This window comes from Schistocerca gregaria, chromosome 6 (assembly GCF_023897955.1).
Source record: "Schistocerca gregaria isolate iqSchGreg1 chromosome 6, iqSchGreg1.2, whole genome shotgun sequence".
Lineage (NCBI taxonomy): Eukaryota > Metazoa > Arthropoda > Insecta > Orthoptera > Acrididae > Schistocerca > Schistocerca gregaria.
Genome location: NC_064925.1, coordinates 466,593,852 through 466,621,497, shown reverse-complemented (window position 1 = coordinate 466,621,497; position 27,646 = coordinate 466,593,852).

The window sequence follows — 27,646 nt, the reverse complement described above, 5'->3', positions numbered from 1 at the left end:
TAGGGGACTGATGACCTCATTTTATAAGTCCCGTAGTGCTTAGGGCCATTTGCACCATTTTGAACCCACTTGCGTTCCCAAAGAATCTCCGCAACACTTGTTGTTCGAACCTACTGCTAACAGCCTGCCTCTGAACTGCTTCCATTACTTCCTTCAGTCCGGCCTGGCACGGATCCCAAACAATCGGGCAGTACTCAATAACAGGTCGCACCAGCTTCCTATATGCGGTCTGCACAACAGGTGAACCACTCTTTCCTAAAATTCTCCCAATAAACCGAAGTCGACCATTCACCTTCGATTGCAAAGTTCTCACACGCTCGTTCCAGATCATATCGATTTGGAACCCTACTCCCAGATTAAGCAAGATCCTAATAGTACTGCATCCGACATTGCAGGTTCCGCCTTCGACTCATCCGCATTAACTTACATTTTTACAAATTAAGGGCTAGCTGCCATTTATCACACCACGTGTAAGTTTTGTATAACTACAATCAATCAACTTCGACACCTTACCGTACACCACAGCATTACCAGAAAACTACCGCAGATTGTTCAAAATGTTTTAAATGTGTGTGAAATCCTATGGGAGTTAACTGCTAAGGACATCAGTCCCTAAGCTTACACACTACTTAACCTAAATTATCCTAAGGACAATTAAACACATGCATGCCCGAGGGAGGACTCGAATCTCCGCCAGGACCAGCCGCACAGTCGATGACTGCAGCGCCTTCAGACCGCTCGGCTAATCCTATGCGGCGCAGACTGTTGATCACCCTGTCCGGCAAATCGCTTATGTGTATAGAGAACAACAGCGATTACACTGCCTATCACATTATGAAAATGCTGAGAATGTAAAGACTGTTGCACTTTGGTTTCAAGAAAAGAAAGGGCAAATAACGACAGGTATAGGTTCTAGAGGTTCCTGCCCCACGCACATTGGGGAGGATGTAGATGTAGTTGGTTGCATTTCTTTTTGATTTATTTGGCATTAACGTCTTATTTCCCATAGATGTTATTTCTTTGGATTTAAGGGACATCTGGTGTTAGCTTAGATAATTTGAAAGGAGTGGAGAATGTGTTTTTGGGTAGAGAGCCTGTATAGGAAGAGAGTGGCCATAGGTGAAGTTGCCCGTGATAGGTTGGTTAGCTTTGGCATAAAAATGGGGGCAAACTTCTCTCGCGCTTCCTATTTTCGCCGTGCTTTTGAGTAGAAGTTCAGAGAACTTTTAGAAACGATTAAAAGGTATTTGAATTATTCAGAGGCTTGTTATGCGTTGTGCATGCATGTTCGCTTTAGTTGTATATCTTTTTAGTACGTAATTAGCGTTTGCGACTTTAAATACGAGTTGAAATAATGAAGCGTTTTGTGATGAAGTCGATAGACCTACTAGTTTGAAGTAAATACGTTAGTAATTGTACAGTATTGTTTTTGACATCTGTAATTCGTTCTGCAGACGTTCGTAAACGATGCCAGGCTGTGCTGCATTTGGTTGTTCCAATAGAGGCGAAAGTTGATTTCGCGTGTTAGCATTTCCACGCAATGAAGAAAGACGAAAGCAGTGGACAGTTGCAGTCAACAGGGCTGACATAAATCAAACAGGAGCCTTGTGGAAACCGACCAAGTACTCGTATCTATGCGAAGTAAGTCGTTCTTGCTTTGTACTTGCATAAAAAACAACTTGAAATATACATAGTTAAATTTGAAAACAGACCTGTAAATTGGCTGTGTGAAAATTATTATGACACATTATGCTTATAAACAAAGGCATTTAACGAATGATTTCGCCATATTGTGTTGTGCTTTTGATTCGGTGAGTGTGTACTCCACTACTCCACTACTGACCATTCAAAAGTTCCGTCCGCAGTGTGGCAGAAAAATGGCCGCCGTTTCGTCAGGTTGGCCACTCTCTCCCTGTACAGGCTCTCTATTTATGGGAGGGTTTAAGAGACATCTGCTGTACGCCTAGACAGTTTGAAAGGAGTGGAGAATGTGCCTTTGGGAGGATTCAAGTAAATTTTTATCAGCCCTTTTAAATAGACACATTTGGCGTTTATTTTTGGTGGATTTGGAGGTTACGATACTGAGATTTCGAGAGAAAGGGAGCCAGTAAAGGGAACGAGAGTCGGGTTTCAATTAATGGAGAGTAATACTCTTAAGCAGCAAACCGCCCAAAGGGAAACTAGCGGATCACCCCGCGCGGGAATTTTCCGCGGAGCCCACCGCTACGCAGCATAAATCGAACTCGAAACCCGACCTGGAGCTTGGGTAATGAGCAACGAGGCGAGTTGTGTAACGAGATACGGCGGCAGCCCGCGCCAGCTTCCCCCGAACCCCGTCTGCTCACCTCTGCTCGCCCCTACCAGCCTCTCCCAGCGGGCTCGCAGCCGGAGCGCTGGCCCGCGTCCGCCCCGGCGCTCCTGCGCAATAATCGAATCCGACAAGTCATCAGCGCCGGCCAAGTCCGCGCGCGCCGGGCTCGGCTCCTTCGGGGTGCGCTGGACTCCATGAATATGGATCACCCCCCGGGGCCGGCGACAGCGCAGCCCAGGAGGCGCGCCGCCCTAATTCCATTGCCCCGGAGCGCACTCGCCGTCCGAGAGGCGACACCGCGCCGCTACGCGTGTACACTGGCGCCGCGCGCTGCGCCGCGGCAGGTGTGCGAAACACGGCCTTGCCTGCTGCCACACCGACTCAAAGGAAGGCCTCGGCGCCTGTTCGTGACGTCACGTGAGCTAGGCACGGCTAACACCAGGTCTGTTGCAGGCAGAAACCAAATTTCAACTGTATATTCTGATGACGCTCTTGTTCATTTGAAGAGCGAAACAGGTCTTAATAGAAGGTACAAAGTGAGACTTGTGGTTGTTTTCTTGGTAGATGTACGTACCGATTGCCATTTTTCATGAGTTTACATATTGTCATTTTGTCACTTGGAGTAGTGAGTGGAGCTGCAGCTTGTAGAAAATGGAAAGCCAAATGGAAAGGTCGGAACATTTCAAAACGTGTTCTTCTGTTTGGATTCAGTAGAGGGGTGGCAACAACGGAGTCAGCCACAAACATTAGCACCGTGTATGGGGAAGAAAATGGGCAAGAAAAAGGTTTTCTCGATCTAAGGAGGATCATTTTTGACTTTTGTGACTCTCCTCGTACAAGAAGACCGGGGTTTTAATGAAGATCGTGTATACTCATTAATACACGACGATCCACGAAAGTGAACTCGAGAATGGCAAATATGATGAAACGCATTCATCGTGTGACATTTGCACGCAGTGGCCAGTTTCAAAAATCGGGTATAAGGGTAGCGCATATTCTAAGCCAAATTCACAAACATCTGTGGGTGGCCATATGTGCATCTCGGCTTGATCCTCATAATCTATTTCGTCAACATCACTCCTCTTTTTTACCATGTATCGTTACTGATGACAATAAATATGACCTTTATGCTAACGTAAGGGATAGAAACGAATGGATGATCCGAAACGAATGAGCAACTCCCTGTGCAAAGACCTGCGCGCATCCACAAAAAAATAATATCGCGCATGTCGTGGAACACCGACAATGTGGTGTACTATGAATATCTTCCCTGAGGTGTAGCCATCCACGCTGATATTGACTGTGAACAACTGACAAGTCTTGCAGACGCAATCCAAGAACAACGACCAGGAAGATTGCGTGAACTGATGCTACCCCGCTACAAATCCCGTCTGCGTTCTGCTACACAGAAGTAGGATTTGGAAGTCATTCCGCGTGCATCTCATTCACCTATCCTTGTGCCTCCAGATTTTCTGCTTTTCCTCTTTGTATCGAAGAACCTTCAAGGAACGTCAATTCAGAATGCAAATGCAATCACAACATGGGCCATCGAGTTCCTCGCGTCAAGACCATGTGATTTGTGTAGCAGTGGAGTCGAAAAGCGCCAGATAACTCTTGTAAATAGTAAAGGGCAATATATTATTGATGAATAAATTCTCTTTTATATCTGATATCCTTATCACACTTATGGAAAGACCCTGTGAACCAAGCGCATATTAGTCTATACAGTTCATTGTGTGTTAATCGGTATGCATGTGCATAGCATGTGTACCTAATACTTTCCAACACACCGCGCATAAAACAGGGGTATTCCGGTGAGCACATCGGGTTGTACTGATTTCAAATAGATAGTGTCAAGTGTGTTGGCCACCCCTAGGACTAAGGACCATTCGTACATCCAACAGTTGGACAGTTGGATTGTCTTAGCGCTACTATCCTACAGTACTGTATCAAAGCATTAACATTTCACACTTCCTCCAGCTTAGGCAAATGAAGCAAATCTGTTTTCCTTTTTTCTTTCATTAGTTCACATGTAGTTCCTCGAAAAACCCCACACCAGGGCTTTTTAAATTATTTTTCCGCTGTCACTAATGGACCAAAAAAAGCCAATAGATCCATGACGGCTACGCACAGCAACTGGCAGAAACGTTTGCGACGAATTACTCAGATCTGGATTTCGAACAGGCTGGAAAAGTTTCTTGGTACCTTAATCTGTTTCCAAGATACAATGGTTCACAGTTTCCCTACTTCTAAGCGTAAAATCCGGTGGGGCCGAAATCTAAATAACAACCGTTACAAATTGCTCAAATTTTAATGACGCTTTCTTGAAGCGTTTATATGGAAAAGCCATGTCCTCGTTTCCAGAAATATCGAGGAACACCCTAAAATGACTTTTTTCTTTATTTATTACTGTTTTATTTTATTTTAGTATTATTATTTTTTTTCGTGCGAAAACCCAGTCGCGGATTCCGAGACGGCCACGCACGGAAAATAGCTGCAATGTTTATCATGTATTCCTAAGACCCCGATCCAGAATAAGTCGAAAATCTTCTTGGTAAATTTATTCATAACCGAGATAAAAAGGTTCAGAGTTGTCTAACTTGCACACGTAAAACTCCCACGTAAAATCCGGTCTGAGGAAAACGTAGTTTCTAAAGAAACACAACACGGAAAAATATGCTGTAAAGTGTCTCTGTGCTCCTCTGGGAACCCTACTGAAGCACAAACATAATTTTTTCCACGTAAAATCCAGACTGTTCTGTAGAATTTCTTTTGCACTGTTCCAATTTCACACAAGTGAACTATCTAAATTTTACTTCCCCATACTTTCCATAGTTGTATGTACTGCAGCAGCAGGAAAAAGAAAGGAACCAGCGGAAAAATGCTCCTATCACAGCACAAAAGAGCAAATATATTCCTGTTTATGCGTGCGTATCTGAAAGAATATTGCATCGTACTTCTGACAACACAGGTGCTGCATTATCGCGTCGCACTAATTGCCTTGTAATCTGAACAGGAATTGTTGCCCCTTTTTTATAGATGTCACTAACAAATTAACTCTTTATGTGACAAAATTTTTTACCCGGCATAACAACTAAATACCTTTTATTTTGGGATTGTATTATTCATGCAATTACACACTTGCTCGCCGATATCTCAAGACTTTGAAACATAAAAATATAGAAATTATTCATATATACCAGAAAACTACTCTGAATGTACACTCTAAGACAATAATGATAATAAAGAAAAAACGCACTACAAAGGAATTATCTGAATGGAACGGAATTCGATAGATGTGATGTACACTCATGCTCATAAATTAAGGATAATTACAGAATGTGGTGCCATACAACGTGGCACTTCACAAAACTGGCGATAATAGCATAGGCACGTAGGGAACACACACGACACAGATGTGTAAGTCCACGGTATTAGTGATAAGTTGAGAAAACCGTCCCGAAACACATGTCCTACAAAACGCCACTGTTTCCTGCGCGCATATACCCCGACATCAATATGGGATATGATCACCAGGCACACGTACACAGGCCGCACAACGGGTTGGCATACTCTGGATCAGGTGGTCGAGCAGCTGCTGAGGTATAGCCTCCCATTCTTGCACCAGTACCTGTCCTAGCTCCTGAAGGGTCCTATGGGCTTGAAGACGTGCAGTGATACGTCGACGGAGAGTATCCCAGACGTGCTCGATGGAGTTTAGGTCTGGAGAATAGGCAGGCTACTCCATTCGCCTGGTATATTCTGCTTCAACGTACTCCTCCACGATGGCAGCTCGGTGGGGCCGTGCTTTCTCGTCCGTCAGGAGGAAGGTGGGACCCACTGCACACCTGAAAATTCGGACGTACTGGAGCAAAATGACGTCGCGATACACCTGACCTGTTACAGTTCCTCTGTCAAGGATATGCAGGGTTGTACGTGCACCAATCATAACCCCGCCCCACCCAATCAAACCACGACCTCCATGCAGGTCATTTTCAAGGACATTAAAGTGTTGGTATCTGGTTCCTGGTTCACGCCAGATGAAAACCCGGCGAGAATCACTGTTCAGACTATACCTGGACTCGTCCGTGAACATAACCTGGGACCACTGTTTCAATGACCATGTACTGTGTTCTTGACACCAGGCTTTACGGGCTCTCCTGTGACCAGGGGCAGTGGAATGCACCTTTCAGGTGTCCAGGCGAATAAACCATATCTGTTCAGTTGTCCGTAGACTGTGTATCTGGAGACAACGGTTCCAGTGAGTGCAGTAATGTCCGGAGAAAGGCTACCTGCAGTACGCCATGGCCGTCTGCGGTCACTGATGATGAGATATCGGTCTTCTTGTGGTGTCGCACACTGTGGACCTCCCGTACTGCAGCGCTTGGACACGTTTCCTGTCTGCTGGAATCGTAGCCATGATCTTGAGATCACACTTTGTGGTACACGGAGGGCCCTTGCTACGACCTGCTGTGTATGACCAGCCTCCAGTCTCCCTAGTATTCTGCCCCTAATAACATCATCAATATGTGTTCTCTGAGCCATTTTCAAGTCACAGGCATCATTAGCAAGTCTAAAAACGTCTGCACACTTACTCGCTGCACCTTACTCTGACATGCACCAACATACCTCTGCGTATGTGGACTGCTGCAAGCACCACCGTGCGACGACCGCATCTCAAATGTCCCGCTTGGTCGAACCCCGAGGTCATTTAAAACCGCAAACCGCGTACCAGAGCGTTGTTTCACCATGTATCAGCATTATCCTTTATTTATGAGCATGAATGTATATATACAGACAAACAAATGATAATAGTTTTTGAAAACCTGGATGACTTATTTAAAAATAAGAGCTTCACAAATTGACCAAATTACAATAACGCGTTGGTCCACGTCCGGGGCACTCACGCAAGCAATTATTCGGCTTGGCACTCATTGATAGATTTGTTGGATCTTCTCCTGAGGGTTATCGTAGCAAATTCTGACCAAATGGCGCGTTAGATCGTCAAATTCCGGAAGATTGAAAAGCCCTGCCCATAATGGCTTTCTGTATTGGGGAGAGACCCGGCTACCTTGCTGGTAGGGATTAACGGGTACATATATCAGTGATTAGTTGACGCGAGATGTACCTTGCTCTCAGTACCCTTTGTGTGAGCCGCCTATTACTTGTCCCTGTGGTCAGTGAAACACTAGCTGCACTTCGGATATCTTATAATGATGACTCCGCGGCTCTGAGTGTGTCCCTGACAGTAGTCCGTGGATTAATGGTTACCGTTGTTGCCTCTGGATCATGGGGTCCTGGGTTCTATTCTCACGTGGTCGGGGATTCGCTCCGCTCAGGGAAAATGGCGACACTGCACGATGTACAGATTGGTACACTGTACTGGCACTCATGATCACGCATTTGAGCGCCCCACAAATTAATTGTAACCATCATAATCGTCGTCTCTCTGACGGTTGCTTGGTCTTCACGCACTGTCATCTGTCTTGCTCGGTGGTCACGCTCCATCATCTCTCTTGCTCGGTCCTCGCGTTGTAAGGCGACGAGATTTTGGGCACCATACATGTAAGATGCCTCAGTTTTACGTGTTGCTTATAGTGTTTTGCAACATGGGACGGGATTTTGTGTGTACATTTCTCTTGTTAGAGATTTAATACACGTGACATCGACAGTGACGAAAATAACTCCCTTACGTAAATATACACGTTTTAGTTAGCCACGCTGTGAAGCAACGGCGTGCAGAGCTGCAGCCTCGTCAAGGTCAACATGGGACGGGATTTTGCAACATGGGACGGGATTTTGTGTGTACATTTCTCTTGTTAGAGATTTAATAGACGTGACATCGAGAGTGACGAAAATAACTCCCTTACGTAAATATACACGTTTTAGTTAGCCACGCTGTGAAGCAACGGCGTGCAGAGCTGCAGCCTCGTCAAGGTCAAGTGCAGGTGACGGGCACAGCAGAGAACTGGGGGAAGAACGGTATATCACGTGAGCGTCGTGTGAGGACGTAACTTATTACTCCTGTGGATGACGCAGTGTTAATAAGGGGGGTAACAGACCTCGCTGGTCACTTGACAGCCAGTCAACTATACAACAATGCACTTATTAAGCCATTTGCTGATTGGGCAGCCATGGGTGCTAGAAATCAATGAGCGACTACCACTGGCTGTTCCATCCAGTGTCAAGTCCCACTGTAGAGGGAAGGGAAGCTAGACTGACGAAAGGCGCAGTCAACTATACAACAATGCACTTATTAAGCCATTTGCTGATTGGGTAGCCATGGCTGCTAGAAATGAAAGAGCGACTACCATTGGCCGTTCATCCAGTGTGCAGTCTCCCTGTAGAGGGAAACGCGCATCTTCCCAAGGCGGCAGGCACTTTCCCTTGAGACGTCGTCGAGTGTAGTCGGAGGGCATCCGTCCCTGACGTGACTACACACTTTGTTCACCTAGCTCCAAAATTCAGTCAAGAGCCGACTGAAATCTTCTCGTAAATCTCCTAGGCGTAGGACGAAAAGAGCCCATATAGTTAGGTTTTTGCGTGCACAGCAAGTGCACGGTAACACACGGCGCACCAGCCTTGAGCATCTGCTCAGCCATTAAAAACAGCTAGGGTGAAGCTAACTTTTTCGCTTCATGAAAACGGAGGGCAAGTTTGGTGATACAGAGGCAGCCAGGCTCAGTATAGGATTTTGATAGATTCACAGATCCGACGACACACGGCAGCAGCCAAGCCCACGACGCTGTGCAAAACAAGGTAAAGAACACAGCAAGCCATTAAGTGTAAATGTCGTGACACAAACCAGTTTTTACTCCAGTGGTACGAAGCTCAAAGCAGGAAGACCAGTCCTTCTTGTAGTATTTCCAGAAATTAACCTATTTCCCTTGTGCGCTTGATGGCTACGTTTGGTTAACATTTGTGGGAAAAGAATAAAATTTGCTAGAGCCGGTAACATTTTTCGAGTAACATTGTTCGACATTAGGATAATCTTCTATCATAGAGTCACTATCTCAGTTAAAATAATTAACTATGTTGAATTTCGTGATATTATTGTTCTTTTATATTTTATGTTATTTGAGAAATTTAATACCAGGATCCCTTTGTCTGACCAGGTGATACTTGAGATTGCTCTTGTGCATTGCAGCGACCCAACATGTGCCAAAGTGACTCCAATAAATACAATTACAGAGAATAGTTGTTGTCTATTCTAAGACAGAGGTCTCCTTCCTGCCTCATTGGAACATTTTAGGAACACTGATGGCAGCTAACAGTCTGAAGTCTAAACCCTTGGTGACAAAAGAGCACGTTTCCCCAGAGGTCGGGTTCAAAATGCGTTATGCGCGCTAAGTGAAATCGTGCAGACATAACATTCACTTATTACGAACCAGAGGCGTCTTCAGAACGTTCTGTCGTCTCTCAAGGGCGACCGCTCCCTCGTTAACACTGCGTTTGGCCCATTCCTGCCAACATAGTCGAACAATAGTGGCATCGTTCCTGTTCAAATGTCGAGGAATTCGTCGATATTCCAACTAGCTTCTTTGAGCCCAACTATACATCCTCTTCCAAATATTAGTAGCGTATATTGGTCACATTCCTGCCTGCAAGGCATAGCTGGTATCAAATTGAGCACACCGAATGAAATTCGCAAATATTTTATGCTCTGGTATCGACATATCTTCTGTTTACTGTCCAGCTTGGCAGTGATATTGCACTGCAGCGTCACACGTTCCTACAAGGGCCGCTGAAATTTAGAACTTGATACATATATGAACATGAATTTCTAACCAATTTGCACAACTCCTACATGGTGCGTTTTATTTTTTCCTAAGAGCGTAATTTATTTTTCCGAGTCATCAGATTTTTACCTAGATTGATGCGGCAAGCCACAACCTCTTCATCTCAGAGTAGCACTTGCTACCTACATCCTCAATTATTTACTGTACGTATTAGAATCTCTGTCTTCTTCTACAGTTTTTGCCCTCTACAGCTCCCGCTATTATTACGTATGACATTCCATGTTGTCTTAACAGATGCCCTATCGTCCTGTTCCTTCTACTTGTCAGTGTTTTTCACATATTCCTTTCCTGCCCGATTCTGCCCAGAGTCTCCTCATTCCTTACTGTAACCTGGTAATCAAGGCTGGCCGGATTCGGTTACGATTTTTGACGGGGCCGTAATCACTTACTGTTTGTTCCCTTTTGTTATTACACACATGTATTGAAAAACAGTAATTTTATTAGCCGTGGTCTAGGGGTAGCGTCTTTGATTCCTAATCAAAACGTCTTCGATCCCGGGTTCGATCCCCGTCACTGCCTAAATTTTGATAATTGATCAGCATTGGCGGCCGAAGACTTCCGGCATAAGAAGTCAGCCTCATTCTGCCAACGGCCTTGTCAAAGAGGGCTGAGGAGCGGATAGAGGTTCAGGGCACTCTCTTGTCCTAGGGGTGAGAAATTGCCCCTAAAGGCGGAAGAATGGCAATGATCAACGTCATGAGCATGCAGAAGGCAATGGAAACCACTGCATTAAAGACACGTAACGTGTATCCACAGGACATGTGCACTGTAGTTGAAGAAGTGTCATGATGATCTCTCCATTGACAAAAGATTCCAGAATAGTCCCCCATTCGGATCTCCGGGAGGGGACTGCCAAGGGGGAGGTTACCATGAGAAAAAGATTGAATAATCAACGAAAGGATAATGTTCTACGAGTCGGGGCGTGGAATGTCAGAAGCTTGAACGTGGTAGGGAAACTAGAAAATCTGAAAAGGTAAATGCAAAGGCTCAATCTAGATATAGTAGGGGTCAGTGAAGTGAAGTGGAAGGAAGACAAGGATTTCTGGTCAGATGAGTATCGGGTAATATCAACAGCAGCAGAAAATGGTATGACAGGTATAGGATTCGTTATGAATAGAAAGGTAGGGCAAAGGGTGTGTTCTGTGAACAGTTCAGTGACTGGGTTGTTCTAATCAGAATCTACAGCAGACCAACACCGACAACTATAGTTCAGGTATACTTGCCGACGTCGCAAGCTGGAGATGAACAGATAGAGAAGGTGTATGAGGATATTGAAAGGGTAATGCAGTATGTAAAGGGGGACGAAAATCTATTAGTCATGGGCGACTGGAATGCAGTTGTAGGGGAAGGAGTAGAAGAAAAGGTTACAGTAGAATATGGGCTTGGGACACGTAATGAAAGAGGAGAAAGACTAATTGAGTTCTGTAACACGTTTCAGCTAGTAATAGCGAATACCCTGTTCAAGAATCACAAGAGGAAGGGGTATACTTGGAAAAGGCCGGTAGATACGGGAAGATTTCAATTAGATTAGATCATGGTCAGACAGATATTCCGAAATCAGATACTGGATTGTAAGGCGTACCCAGGAGCAGATATAGACTCAGATCACAGTATAGTAGTAATGAAGATAAGGCTGAAGTTCAAGACATTAGTCAGGAAGAATCAATGCGCTAAGAAGTGGGATACGGAAGTTCTAAGGAATGACTAGATATGTATGAAGTTCTCTAACGCTATAGATACAGAAATAAGGAATAGCGCAGTAGGCAACACAGTTGAAGAGGAATGGACGTCTCTAAAAAGGGCCATCATAGAAGTTGGGAAGGAAAACAGGTACAAAGAAGGTAGCTGCGAAGAAACCATGGATAACAGAAGAAATACTTCAGTTGATTGATGAAAGGAGGAATTACAAACATGTTCCGGGAAAACCAGGACTACAGAAATACAAGTTGCTGTGGAATGAAATAAATAGGAAGTGCAGGGAAGCTAAGATGAAATGGCTGCAGGAAAAATGTGAAGACATCGAAAAAGACATGATTGCCGGAACTACAGACTCAGCATACAGGAAAGTCAAAACAACCTTTGGTGACATTAAAAGCAACGGTGGTAACATTAAGAGTGCAACGGGAATTCCACTGTTAAATGCAGAAGAGAGAGCAGATAGGTGGAAAGAATACATTGAAAGCCTCTATGAGGGTGACGATTTGTCTGATGTGATAGAAGAAGAAACAGGAGTCGATTTAGATGAGATAGTGGATCCAGTATTAGAATCGGAATTTAAAAGAGCTTTGGAGGACTTACGGTCAAATAAGGCAGAAGGGATAGATAACATTCCATCAGAATTTCTAAAATCAACAGGGGAGGTGGCAATAAAATGAGTATTCACGTTGGTGTGTAGAATATATGAGTCTGGCGACATACCATCTGACTTTCGGAAAAGCATCATCCAGCCAATTCCGAAGACGGCAAGAGCTGACAAGTGCGAGAATAATCGCACAATCAGCTTAACAGCTCATGCATCGAAGCTGCTTACGAGAATAATATACAGACGAATGGAAAAGAAAATTGAGAATGCGCTTGGTGACGATCAGTTTGGCTTTAGGAAAAGTAAAGGCACGAGAGAGGCAATTCTGACGTTACGGCTAATAATGGAAGCAAGGCTAAAGAAAAATCAAGACACGTTCTTAGTATTTGTCGATCTGGAAAAAGCGTTGGACAATATAAAATGGTGCAAGCTGTTCAAGATTCTGAAAAAAATAGTGGTAAGCTATAGGGAGAGGCGGGTCATATACAATATGTACAACAACCAAGAGGGAATAATAAGGGTGGACGATCAAGAACGAAGTGCTCGTATTAGGAAGTGAGTAAGACAAGGCTATAGCCTTTCGCCCCTACTCTTCAATCTGTACATCGAGGAAGCAATGATGGAAATAAAAGAAAGGTTCAGGAGTGGAATTAAAATACAAGGTGAAATGATATCAATGATACGATTCGCTGATGACATTGCTATCCTGAGTAAAAGTGAAGAAGAATTAAATAATCTGCTGAACTGAATGAACAGTCTAATGAGTACACAGTATGGTTTGAGGGTAAATCGGAGAAAGACGAATGTAATGAGAAGTAGTAGAAGTGAGAACAGCGAGAAACTTAACATCACGAAGAAGATGAAGTTAAGGAATTCTGCTACCTAGGCAGTAAAATAAACAATCATGGACGGAACAAGGAGGACATCAAAAGCAGACTAGCTATGGCAAAGAAGGCATTCCTGGCCAAGAGAAGTCTACTAATATCAAATACCGGCCTTAATTTGAGGAAGAAATTTCTGAGGATGTACGTCTGGAGTACAGCATTGTATGGTAGTGAAACATGGACTGTGGGAATACCGGAACAGAAGAGAATCGAAGCATTTGAGATGTGGTGCTACAGACGAATGTTGAAAATTAGGTGGACTTATAAGGTAAGGAATGAGGAGGTTCTACGCAGAATCGGAGAGGAAAGGAATATGTGGAAAACACTGACAGGGAGAAGGGACAGGATGGTAGGACATCTGCTAAGACATGAGGGAATGACTTCCATGGTACTAGAGGGAGCTGTAGAGGGCAAAAACTGTAGAGGAAGACAGAGATTGGAATACGTCAAGCAAATAATTGAGGACGTAGGTTGCAAGTGCTACTCTGAGATGAAGAGGTTAGCACAGGAAAGGAATTCGTGGCGGGCAGCATCAAACCAGTCAGTAGACTGATCGAAAAAAAAACAGACTCAGCAATATATGCAGATATCACACGTTATTAATGAAGGAATAAACAAATGTGTAAATAATAGTGGTCTCAGTGTATTAAAATTTACCAAATGAGCATAAAATACACACTCAGCTAATAATGTTTTAAAATCAAGCCAATGTGACTCCAATCAGTATTTTAAGGCAAGTAACCTCTATCACGGTTAAGGCCTTTAACGCCAAGAACGGCACTCATAAAAATTTTTAACCTACATACTGCAAAATAGCAATGCAATAGCAAAGATTATTTCAGAAAAAAGGGCAACTGAGCACAAATATGGTGAGACAAAATGATGGTAAACTTGGTAGCACAATCATTGAAACCTGCGGTAACGCCAAGGATGGCAATTACATAAAAAATTAGAAATATACAATAAAACAGCAAATACAATAATAAAACACAAAGGGCCAGTCACAGACGGTGAACTAGGAATCGACGCCTGAGTCGGTCCGGCAAAATACTTTCGAGTGATGAGATAGGCTGCCAAGAGTTGCATTCATTTCACAAGATGGTAACTGAGACTACTGGCAGTCTAACGAATGACTAATGATAATCTTTCTGAGGCTACCTGACGTCCAATAAACCAAATATAAGATGTAAAAATACGCCAAAGCCGGAACTGGCAGTCTGGACTCCACCTACAGAATACTGTGCTTTGAGCGCCCAGAACGAGAAAGGAATCGCTACCACCACATTAGAAGAATCTCCAACCAACCCAGAATCCAAAAAGCTGTGAAAACTACCCGCCTAACCAGACAACAGTTGCAAGGCGAGGAAACGTACACTGTCGTTACATACACTACCCTCCAGGGCAGGTAACTGGGGCGTTAGCGGCCGCGAGGTAGGAAAATACCGCTGGTTGAACTTAACAAATAGTAACAAATTGAACACAATAAATAGTAATTAGAGTCCCAGGAAAGCTAATCAGATCCGCTTTTCCCAAGCACTCCACTCGCTGCTCTTGGCCTCGGCAACACTACGAGCAGCAACACGAACCCAAGTCACTGCAGAATCGCAAGATCTCACAATGATGGAGGTTTCTCTACTTGAATCCAAAAGTTTGCAGGATCCGGTTTACGACGATGTCGTGCCCCCTCGTGACCACAGGCCTCTGATCCGACAGTCCAATGTGCGCTGCCAGCGGTCGCTGCATGATCTCCCACTGCGCGGACCTGGCTCCTCCTGAGTCCCCAACCGAACTGCACACACACACAACCCGGGAGAACCACGACGTTGCCTCAAAGATAGAACCACAGTTACTACGTATCGATAACCACCGCTGCTGCCACTAGCGGACAGGCAACATTTGCGAAACCAAGCGGTGCCAGTCAACACAATAAGAAGACAAACAACCACAACCATGTCAACTAAATGATACGGTCTGGCCTCCAACAGAGGACAGAAACCTATAAACATAACCAACGCGAGTTGCAGCATGGCTCACTTACCTTAGCAGTTCACCTAATTTTCAACACTCGTCTATTGCACCACATTTCAAATGCTTCGAACCTCTTTTTCTCCGATTCCTGCAGTCCATGTTTCTCTACCACATACGGCTGTGCTCCAGATGTACTTTCTCAGAAATTTCATCCTCAAATTAGGGCCAGTTTTTGATATTAGTAGACTTTTCTTGGCCAGGAAAGCTGTTTCCGCCAGTGCTGGTCTGCTTCTGATGTCTTCGTTGCTCAGTCCAACATGAATTATTTTTCTGCTTAAGTAACATAAATCCTTAACTTCATCTACTTCATTACCATTAATGCTGATGTTAAATTTCTTGCTTTTCTCATTTCTCCTTCTTTCCATTACTTTTGTCTTTCTTCGATTTACTCTTAATCCACATTCTGTATTCATTAGGCTGTTCATTCCATTCTTCTTCACTTTCACTGAAGATAGCAGTGTCATCAGCGAATTATATCATTGATAGCCTTTCACCTTGAATAGCGATTCCACCCCTTCCTTTTATATCTATCATTGGTTCCTAGATGTACCAATTGAGCAGTAGGGGCAAAATACTACATCCCTGTCTTAAATCCTTTTTGATCTGAGCATTTCGTTCTTTGTCGTCCTCTCTTATTATTTGCTCTTGCTTCTTGTACACATCAGGTGTTACTCGTCTCTCCGTGTTGCTTTCCCCTATCTTTCTCAGAATCTTTTACGTCTTGACAAATCCTATGAACGTGTCTTGATTTTTCTTTAGCCATGCTTCCACTATTAACTGCAACGTCAGAATTGCCTCTCTCGTGCATTTACGTTTCCTAAAGCCAAACTGATCGTCACCTAACACATCCTGGATTTCCTTTTCCATTCTTCTGTATATTATTCTTGTAAGATATTTGGATGGATGAGCTGTTAAGTTGATTGTGCGATAATTCTCGCATGCGTCAGCTCATGCAGTCTTCGGAGCTGTGTGGATGATGCTTTTCTGAAATGATGGTATGTCGCCAGACGCATACATTGTACACACCAGCGTCAACAATAGTTTTGTTGCCACTTGTTTCAATTATTTCAGAAATTCTGATGGAATGTTATCCATCTCTACTTCCTTATTTGATCTCAAGTCCGTCAAAGCTCACTTAAATTCTGATTCTAATACTGGATTCCCTATGTCTTCAAAATCGACTCATCTTTTATCACATCAGACAAACCTCACAGAGGCCTTCAATGTACTCTTTCCACCTATCCTGCTCTCTCTTCTGCATTTAACAGTGAAATTCGCGTTGCACTCTTAACGTTTGCACCCTTACTTTTAATTTCACCGAAGATGACTTTGTATTTACTATAAGCTGAGTCTGTCCATCCGACAATCATTTGTTTTTCTATTTATTCACATTCCTAATTATTGCACTCCTAAGCGACCTGTATTTGTGTATTCATGATTTTTCTGAACACTTTTCTACTTCCTTCTTTCATCGATTAACTGAAGTAGTTTTTCTGTTATCATGGTTTCTTCATAGTTACCTTCTGTGTAACTTTGGTTTTCTTCGCAACTTCAATGAGTGCCCTTTTTAGAGATGTCCGTTCCTCTTCAACTGTACTGCCTGCTGAGCTACTCGTTATTGCTGTATCTCTAGCCTTAAAGAACTTCAAGCGTAAATCTTCATTCCATAGTACTTTCTTGTCCCACTACTTTGTGTATTGGTTGTCCATGACTCATCTCTTAATCTTCAGCCTACTCTTCATCACTACTAGGTTGTGATCTGAACCTATATTTGCTCATGGGTACGTCTTACAATCCAGTATCTGATTTTGGAATCTCTGTCTGCCCACGACGTACTATAACTGAAATCTTCTCGTGCCACCCAGCCAAGGATACCTCCTCGCATTGCGATTCTTGAACTGTACATTCGCTATTACTAGCTGAAATTTACTACTGAATGCAATTAGTCTTTCTCTCCTCTCACTCCTTGTCTCGAACACATATTCTTCTATAACCTTACCCTATAACAGCATTCCAGTCCCCCATGACTATTAGATTTTCATGTCCCTTTACGTATTTAATTGCCCGTTCAGTATCCTCATATACTTTCTCTAGCTCTTCATCTTCAGGTTGCGACGTCGGCTTGTATACCTGGACTGTTTTTGACGGTGTTGGTTTTTTAGGCGATTTTTATAAGAACCACCTTATCACTGAACTGTTCACAGTAGCACATACTCTGACCTACCTTCCTGTTCATAACTGGTCCTACTCCCTTTATACCGTTTTCTGCTGCTGTCGGTATTAAGCTATGCTCATCTGACCGGAAATCCTTTCCATTTTACTTCATTGACCCCTACTGTATCTAGATTAATCCTTTGAATTTCCCTTTTCAGATTTTCTGTCCTCCATACCGCTTTCAAGCTTCTGACATTCCGCACCCCGACTCGTAGTACGTTATCCATTCATTCATTGTTCAATACTTTTCTCACGGTGACTCCCCCCCCCCCCCCCCGAGGCAGTCTTTTGCTGGATATCCGAATGGGAGACTGATCCGGAATCTTTTGCCAGTGGAGAGATCATTGTGAGACTTTCTCAATTACGGGCCACATGTCCTCTTGATTCATGTCATGTGTCTACAGTGCAGTGGTTTATATTGCCTTCTGCATCATCATGCCTTTGGTCATTGCTGATTCTTTGGCCTTTAAGAGCAGTTTCCCATCTCAAGGACAAGAGAGTTCACTGAACCTTCGTCAACATGCCCGCCCTTTTTTTGAAGGTCATAGAATGATAATGACTTCATGTACCAGAAATCTTCGCCCACCAATGGCGATTATTAATCAAAATTAATGTGGTGATCGTGGATTTCGAATCCAGGACCGATGACATTTTGATTACCAATCAAAGACATTACCCTTACACCAATAGAATCGAGCGTGCTTAGTAAATAAAATAACGAACAATATTTATGACGAGTGGTATATGCAAAATATTTACAAGTACCAAAATGCAAAATTCGCCTGGGATGACTGTCGAGGAAGTAAAGGGAGCCACACAGATTCGAGTGACGTAGAGTCGAGGACAGAAATCAACATATCACTAGCCCTTTAGATTTTGCTTTGACGCAGTGGTGGCGACTTATTGTCAACTTACGTGTCCCTACAGTACCACCTGTGGTACTCGTAGATGCCTATTTTTCTTCATCCTTTTACACTAGAGGGAATTTACGCTTTTGTTAAAAAGGTTTTGCTTCAAATTCATCATTGGTAACTCCTAACTTCGGCACAGTTTCTATCTAAAATTTTGCTTTCAGGAAGGCACTGTAGGGAAATATGCAAGTTATTGTCATAATGTCTAACACACAGTAAACCTCTGCAGTTGAAAAAGCGAAAAGGCGAGGCGTCTTGTAAAGTTTGTCCGTGAATCTGCGTCTACATCTGCAGCTAAACGACTGTACAGTGATTCACACTTCAGTGGTCGTCGGAGACTATATCTGGAGCGTTCCTCTATTCAACAGCACCTAGGAAAAATGAGCACATCAACCTTATCATACGAGCTTGGATTTTCCTATTTTATGACGTCAGTAATTCCTCTCTTCGCATTCGGACGAGAAAGTTAGTGATTAAAATTTCTTAAAAACATTTCTAAAATTTATTAACAACAGCTTTGTGACAATCTCTTCTCTGTTTCGTGATAATAAAATTCGAGCTACCCTTTTCTAAACTTTTTCTATGTCCTCTATCCTCTCTGCTCAGAATACCGTACAGTGCTACAATGTCCCAGAAGAGGCCGTAAGTGTTCTGTCAATAGGGCACAGTCATTTGTTCACCTCCCCCACAAAATTTTCTGTATTATACTTCGAATTTAAGCTGTTTGTAATTGCAACACCTGGGCATTGTTATGCGCCGAATAATTTCATTGTACCCGTTGAAATGTTTAAATTTCTACCCGGTAAGCTCAGAACAGGGCCTATGCGCCATTCAGAAGGTCAAGAAACGTATCGCCGATTTAAACGACGACAGGGCACCAGATGAATACTGCCACACAACCTCCAAGCAATGAAAGCAGAAAAGCAAACGCTGTAGTGCTACACAACAAGGTAGTATTAAGTAACACAGTGTAACTCCAGCTGGAGAGCGCCACTAAACAATCAAACGTTGGAGAAAGACGCGTTCTCGGAGACACAGAATACTCACTGAATTCCCACGGTGAGGCAAAGGGCGCTGACGAGAATAACAAACGAGGGCAAACGGGATGATACACACCTAGCCACTGCATAATAGACACAGGTTAGACTGTTTAAATAACGAGGCTTTGAGAGGTCAAAGGTTCAAGCAGTTGTTCTGCCGATCCGTCCATGTTGCTTGGACTAGACACAATGACGGTCTATAGAGTTTCAGTGTGCTACAACAAGCAAATCGATGATGGTCTCCTGACTTCAACTCCGAAGCGCCGTTAGCTGGTTGCGTACCACAGCCGTGGTCTGCCGTTGCTGCCTACTTGGAAATCAAGGATTTTGAGAAGACTGGTGTGTGGCCAGCGCTCCATTCCTGAAAGCCAGTTGTGAATGATCCACAAGTGTCTTCTTCACACTGATCAGGCACGCCATGTTCGCACAGTCCCTTGGCTGACCCTTGAACATCTGCTGCAATCGTGGCTGACCCATTGTTGATGACCATAGCTTAGTCTTCACGACAGCTGACGTCCTGGACCATGCAGTCGGCTCTCCTTTACTGACCATGTGAAGAGCTGTCTACACGACCACTGCAGAGTGAGCTTGGCTGTATGACCGAACTTTTATGCCGTTACGCCTTGCCGTCCTCATACTGCCATCAGCACACCACGTGGCTGTGGTTCACTGAGCTGCAGTCGCAACGTTACTACTCGCTGACTGGACGTCTGCACTTCTTTAAGGCACATACTAACACCACTGGCCATTAAAATTGCTACTGACCCATTGTTGATGACCATAGCTTAGTCTTCACGACAGCTGACGTCCTGGACCATGCAGTCGGCTCTCCTTTACTGACCATGTGAAGAGCTGTCTACACGACCACTGCAGAGTGAGCTTGGCTGTATGACCGAACTTTTATGCCGTTACGCCTTGCCGTCCTCATACTGCCATCAGCACACCACGTGGCTGTGGTTCACTGAGCTGCAGTCGCAACGTTACTACTCGCTGACTGGACGTCTGCACTTCTTTAAGGCACATACTAACACCACTGGCCATTAAAATTGCTACACCAAGAAGAAATGCAGATGATAAACGGGTATTCATTGGACAGATATATTATGCTAAAACTGACATGTGATTACATTTTCACGCAGTTTGGGTGCATTGGTCCTGAGAAATCAGTACCCAGAACAACCACCTCTGGCCGTAATAACGGCCTTGATACGCCTGGCCATTGAGTCAAACAGAGCTTGGATGGCGTGTACAGTTACAGCTGCTCATGCAACTTCAACACGATACCACAGTTCATCAAGAGTAGTGACTGGCGTATTGTGACGAGCCATTTCCTCGGCCACCATTGACCAGACGTTTTCAATTGGTGAGACATCTGGATAATGTGCTGGCCAGGGCAGCAGTCGAACATTTTCTGTATCCAAAAAGGCCCGTACAGGTCCTGCAACATGTGGTCGTGCATTATTCTGCTGAAATGTAGGATTTCGGAGGGATCGAATGAAAGGTGGAGCCAAAGGTTGTAACACATCTGAAATGTAACGTCCACTGTTTAAAGTGCCGTCAATGCGAACAAGAGGTGACCGAGCGTGTAATCAAAGTCACCCCATACCATCACCCCGGGTGATACGCCAGTATGGCCATGAAGAATACACGCTTCCAAATTGCGTCTACCGCGATGTCGCCAAACACGGATGCGACCATCATGATGCTGTAAACAGAATCTGGATTCATTCGAAAAAATGACGTTATGCCATGCGTGCACTCAGGTTCGTCGTTGAGTACACCATCACAGGCGCTCCTGTCTGTGATGCAGCGTCAAGAGTAACCGCAGCCATGGTCTCCGAGCTGATGGTCCATGCTGCTGCAAACGTCGTCGAACTGTTCGTTCTGATGGACGTTGTCATGCAAACGTCCCCATCTGTTGACTCAGGGATCGAGACGTGACTGCATGATCCGTTACAGCCATGCGGATAAGATGCTTGTAATGTAGACTGCTAGTGATACGAGGCCGTTGGGATCCAGCACGGCGTTCCGTATTTCCCTCCTGAACTCACTGATAATATTCTGCTAACAGTCATTGGATCCCGACCAACGCGAGCAGCAATGTCGCGATAGGATAAACCGCAATCGCGATGGGCTACAATCCGACCTTTATCAAAGTCGGAAACGTGGTGGTACGCATTTCTTCTCCTTACACGAGGCATCACAACAACGTTTCACCAGGCAACGCCGGTCAATTTCTGTTTGTGTATGAGAAATCGGTTGGAAACTTTCTTCGTGTCAGCACGTTGTAGGTTTCCCCACGGGCGCCAACATTGTGTGAATACTCTGAAGAGCTAATCATTTGCATATCACAGCATCTTGTCGGTTAAATTCCGCGTCTGTAGCACGTCATCTTCGTGGTGTAGCCTGTAGGCATAAGCTGCACCACAGTCGCACACTCTGTGTCAGGCCTGCTGTGTGTAACGTCACCCTAGCATCACAGGTCGCAAAAGTATTTAATCGAAACGACCATTTTTAAATTCTTGTAATTAATAGTGTACGCCAAACTTAACGATATTTTTAGTGCTCATCTGCAGGACCTGAAAATTTATACTATTTCGGGTGAACAGAGGCTTTTTGAATCATATAGATATTCTGCATTAGTTATTTGGCTTTTGTTTTCATTTTTTGATTGTTTTACTAGATGGCAAACGATAGCATTATCTGCAAACAATGTACTAGTGCTCACTATGAAAATAAAGTACGAATGTCTATGGACACTCTTTCGGGCACAACAGAAATTTTGCACTGAACACACATTACCTCCAAAGCTCAAATGGCTATGGTGCAGCGGGCATTTTGTCCGTAACAGCTCTGCTGATTTTGAATATCATTACATCGGTATCAAAGACAGATACCGTTCAAAAGTATCATGGATTTTGTACGTGTGTTTGATAGGAATATCAACCATTTGTATCGGATATCTGTGATGAAATTGAGTTAAAACTTTCGAGAGGTAGATACAAAGGATTTCGATTATTTATGACACATTTCTCACATAACATCTGCTTAAAAAAAGTATCCATAACAGAATTTTTTGATTTAGTGCTGGACAGACAACAGATTTCTTTGATTTAGTGCTGGAAAGATAAAACAAACAAAGTCCGTCCGAACAGGCCTTCAGGGTCCATCGGTACCGACCGGCCGCCATGTCATCCGCGGCCCTTAGGCGTCACAGCATACGGATATGGAGGGGCAAGTGGTCAGCGCACCACTCTCCTGGCCGTTGTCTGTTTTCGTGACCGATTCGGCTACTCCTCAGTCAAATAGCTCCTTAACTGGTCTCACAACGCTTGACTGCATTCCGTGTGCCAACAGCATTCGGCAGACTTCGACGGTGACCCATCCTAGTGCTAGCCAAGCCCGACAGTGCATAAGTTCGGTGATCTGAGGAGGACCGGTTTTACTACTGCGGCAAGGCCGTTGGCGCCATGTAGTGCTGAGTTTCATTATATTTCCGAGTTCCTGGTGTAATAAATTATTCTCCAGTAAGATTGGGAAACGTACTTTTAGTACACCATTTTGAAACAGCCCGGAAAATAACAAAATTAGGAGCTATGACATTCAACAAATAAGCGATTTATTACGCTTTGAATTGTTTTAAGGCCCAAATTCTTCTACTTTTAATTTGTGGAACTATCTTTTTTGTCTGGTACTCCTTAGGAAAACGGAAACACTACAGTTTCGGAGAAATGAATAACAAGAAGGAACTGACTATCATATGTAAAAGTTATGTACAGGTGAACATACTTAAACATGCATACGTTCAGCAGACTTACTGACAGATTCCCATACTGCCGAATTTAGCCGACAGTTGTCTCGTAAATCTAAATGCCCATGCAGTCACAAAAATTAGCCCTACAGTTTAATACTTTATATACACTCTATCTCTCCTTTGCACTCTTAACTTTGAATACAAATTTTTGCTGTTTCTAACATTCATTTCTCAGCATACGGTTTTACGGGACAGAGTGTCCAAATAAGTTCCATAACCTAATTAATAGATCTCTACCAAAATAAAACTAGCCAAATAAAATTCAAATTGGTGCTGACACATGAAAATGCGAATGGAAATTATACAAATGGCATTAATTCAAAAACTATTAAGTACCTGCAAGTTAGGCTGACTGGCAGATTGTGGGAACGTGAAGGGCACAGGTATAAAAAGGCTAGCATGCCGAAAAATGTTTCTACCTTAAAGTCGAGATCCTGAGACAGATAGTCTGGGTACACGGCCATTGTTGCAAACAATATACTACGTTTAGGTAAAACCGTCACAAGCCCCATAGATGACTTTCGCTAAGCCCTAAACTACCATTTTGACAAGTCTAGGGAAGAACGCTTTTGAAAAAGATACGATTACGCAAGGTGGTGGAAGACACGGTGTCTTCAGTCTGAGAAGAGTCTGCCCGAGTCAAAGTAGGTCAGTAGATGTATTGCTCAATTTTTGTCAGTAAGTAACGGTTAGGTCACCAAAATTATTTTCACAGCGGGGAGGAAGATTTTCACCTGTGTAAGTACACCTTCCTCATTGTTTGAAACGTGAAATCACTTTCGTGCTGAGAGAGACGTTTTGCTTACATCCTCCAATGAGATAGAGATGGGCTGTGTTGGCTGATCGTGGAACATTCATCAGGAGATGTTATTGTTATAATTTCACTGGCCGTAAATTGCAAATTTTACAGTGGTTGACTGAAGAGAGTCGGGTACTATCATAATCTACAAGAATGTTGAGTAGAATATTTTAAACTGACACTTTCTCTTAAAGTTACAGAGAGCCAAGAGCCCAACTAAGTTCATCGGACGGGGAGATGCGTTCACCATATAGGTCCAAAGAGAGAGGATTCCATCCCAGAGCTGTTCATAAATGCAGGGGCAGAGCTTACAACACTCAGTTATTACTGCAGCCAATCTCCGCACCTGAGTCTTAGATCGGCAGTGAGAATAAGTTGCATTTTGGCAAGTCGTGAGGAGGGGACTGCGAAGTTGTTGCGTGTTATAGTCAGGCTTTTCTACAATTTTCATTGGTCTGCTGATTAATTCCGGAATAGTTGAGGGTTTACGTGGATGTGTGATTTCATTTCCACTTTCAGCCTCCTCTGCCAGTGTCTTAACGTGCTCATTTATAACTCATCTGAACAAAACTGCACTTTATTTTTAATTGTTTATTTTGTTGGCATCCAGTTAGTGTATTTTAGTATCTTTATAGTGACATTTGGTTTCATTTCGTAGTTAGATGAAACGGTTGATACCCATATTTCATCCTTAACTAGGCCACCCCCGTTTAAATTCAGATGTTTACTAGTTACTGTTGTGCAACATTTTTCTTAATATGTCACTTCATATGAGGATCTGTTCACTGTGTAGCTCACTGGGTTCAGATATTATCAGCATCTCAGGGGAATGGTAAATGCTCAACCATAGCGTCAGAACAGTAGGTGTCCAAAAATCTTTCCTCCTTATTGTAAGCGCAGTCCTACCTGCATTTGTGCACTTTTCGTGTCATGTAACTATTATGCTGTTTATGCACAGTGACCCCGGCGTGTAAGCAAAAGAAATTAAAACAGGGAGCTAAACCTTAGAGTCACGGTGGCCAAGTCCCTGTGCCTACTTCACCAACCTCCGTTCTCCAAAAGTCTGTTTTAATGTGTATCTCGACACCTAGGCACCCATCTCGCTGCAACAGTGTTACCGGTGGATCATCTTCAGTGACTCTGTCTATTCGTCTTGGAGACTCTCAGAAGATTATTCACCATTCAGATGTTCATCAAAGAGATAGGATTTGGTAATTAAAGCATGGATGAATTCATACTAAGTATTTATTCTCGCATCGTGTTGGTTGTCTTCCTGACATAACCACCTAGGATGTTTATTCCTACCAAAATGTGAACTCGTGGAGTGTACGTCAACAATGTATATGAAACGGGCTTCTTTAGTCCTCAGTACGGTAGTGGTAAAATAAAGTTTTGTTTCAGTAAAACATTACAGAAGGTGATTTCTGTCCAGGAAACAACTTCGCGAGTTGGTTGATGAACACTGATCTGATATGGACATAAATAACTATCATGTAGAACTCTCCAGGCGGTACTTCTGTTTATCCCCTAATTCTACCTTATTCGTTGTGAGGAAAGAAACAACTCGAAATTTAGCGCAGCAAAGGTATCCGCACTACAGTCGTCTTTTATGACTTATTTGTTGTGATCCTGAGTTGGTCGCAGTTGGTCACTATTGCGAGCGCGTACCTCCATTCACAGAATATTATGACGTAATCGGCGTGGGCGATCTTGATATAGCTCTGTTACAACGTGCTCTACTTGTATGTAAATCTGACTACATTCTCTGATTACAATCAGTGTATCAGATAGCTGTTCATAGAAAATGTCATTAGTGAGCGAGAGACATTAACGTCTGCTTTAAGGTTATTCTGGCTACATTCTCCGATTACCATAAGCATATCTAATACTGCTACGGTAAAATATGTCATTAGTGAACGAGAAACATTAACGAGGGTATCATCACTACGCTTCTTGCTACACGCTACTAATGACATCGAGAAAATGAAAGGTGTCCTATATTTAGACTCAACAGTTCTCAGTACCTTCGGTTGAGTAGCAGGGCATGGTGTGACGCGAATCCAGGAAGCGTTTTATATAATCGTAACAGCACGAAATAAAATTTAAAAAATGTCGTATAAACAAACGAATAAAAATTGATTAACAAGTTTCAGTTTCGAGATGTCTTTTTAAAAGTATTAATGTTTTAGCGTGATCTCATTTTAAGTTCTGGAGGTGAATTTCATTTCTCCATTTTTAACCACCTTCCACACAACGTACATTTCACCACTTTACTTACCTGATTGGTTTTCCTGAAAAACATTTTATCTGAAAATATCGAGAATGCACCATTTCCGAGAAAAAGTGCCTGTTGGATACATCTAAAGGAATCTATGTAACTAATGATTATGCAATATAACGTTAATCAACAGTATCTTGGCCGGCCGTTGTGACCAGGCGGTTCTAGGTGCTTCAATCTGGAACCGCGTGACTGCTACGGTCGCAGGTTCGAATCCTGCCTCGGGCATGGATGGTTGTGTTGTCCTTAGGTTAGTTACGCTTAAGTAGTTCTAAGTTCAAGGGAACCTCAGATGTTAAGTCCCATAGTGCCCAGAGCCATTTTAACCATTTGAACAGTATCTTGTAGGAGGAAGGGTTGTGGACGAAATAGTTACCATCGGTTGCATCATTAGTCCCAGATCACGGGAAACTCGAAAACTGCGTTTGAGTAGGTATCTCCCGCTCGCCAATTCTCTGTGTGTTACTAATACTTCGTAGAAGAAGTGTATCTATGTTGGGAAGACCTATTACTCGTTGGCGGTCTCTATTCTTATCCGGCCAGCAGATCAAAGGCCAGCTATCAAATTCGCGAAGTGTGTTGTAACTACTGTAACCTTAATCATAATGTTCTTAGACTAAATAGGTTCGAGCCTATCTATCCATTTTGGGCACTTGGGTTTCTTCCCTAATGAACCGTAATGATAAGCAGGACAAAACGTACAGAGTGGCAGCTTTCTGTAAAAGCAGCTAAATGCCATTTATTAATTTACAAAACTAATTACAAACTTCTGAACCCTATAACGAAACTTAGATAAGTTCCAGTGATACTAAAAATCTATGTGGAACGGAACTAACACTTGAAATCAGTGCTAGGAAAGGCGACTGAGAGCTCCAGATTATTTTGAAATAAAGCTGCATCTGTTAAGGAAATCACAAGTAGTACTCCAGTGCGATCCAACATAATATGAAGCATTATTACTTCTTATCAAACAGGCTTGTTGGCAAACATCGAATGTCTCACAGGTCCACTGCGAAACTTTTAAAAGAGTGTTTATTGAAGTAACACGGAGAGATTTTATATAGGCGGTCACTGAAAGGTCTAAGATGGCTGAGTAATTTCGTTTTATGTTTACACAGCTGGCATCCTTCTTCATTAAACATCCGACATTGCTCAGCTTAGGACCATTCTACATCCACATCTTCACCTACATAAATACTAGGAAAACCACCGTACTGTGTGTGGCGGTGGGTACCCTGTACCATTATTAATCATTTCCTTTCCTAT